The sequence below is a fragment of the Protobothrops mucrosquamatus genome, unplaced genomic scaffold, assembly GCF_001527695.2.
Source record: "Protobothrops mucrosquamatus isolate PMUCROS unplaced genomic scaffold, P.Mucros_1.0 scaffold595, whole genome shotgun sequence".
Classification (NCBI taxonomy): Eukaryota; Metazoa; Chordata; class Lepidosauria; order Squamata; family Viperidae; genus Protobothrops; species Protobothrops mucrosquamatus.
Window position 1 is genome coordinate 190,486 of NW_015386894.1, and position 268 is coordinate 190,753.

Here is a 268-nt window from a genome sequence, read left to right on the forward strand (position 1 = left end):
GAAAACTGGTCCCCTCTTTCGGGGGTTTCTCTCTTCATCTGTCCGGCTCATCTCTATTGCTGCCAAACTGCATTCACAAAATGCATGGGTGCACATCAGTGGTGGGATTCATCCAGTTCGCACCACTTTGGCAGAACCGGTAGCTAATTTTTTGTTGTCCACGTCCAGAATGGACTTCTGGAAGTGGCATCCACACAGAGAACCGGTTGTTCACATATTTGAATCCCACCACTGGTGCACATACGTACAGCATTCAATGTCAATAGAA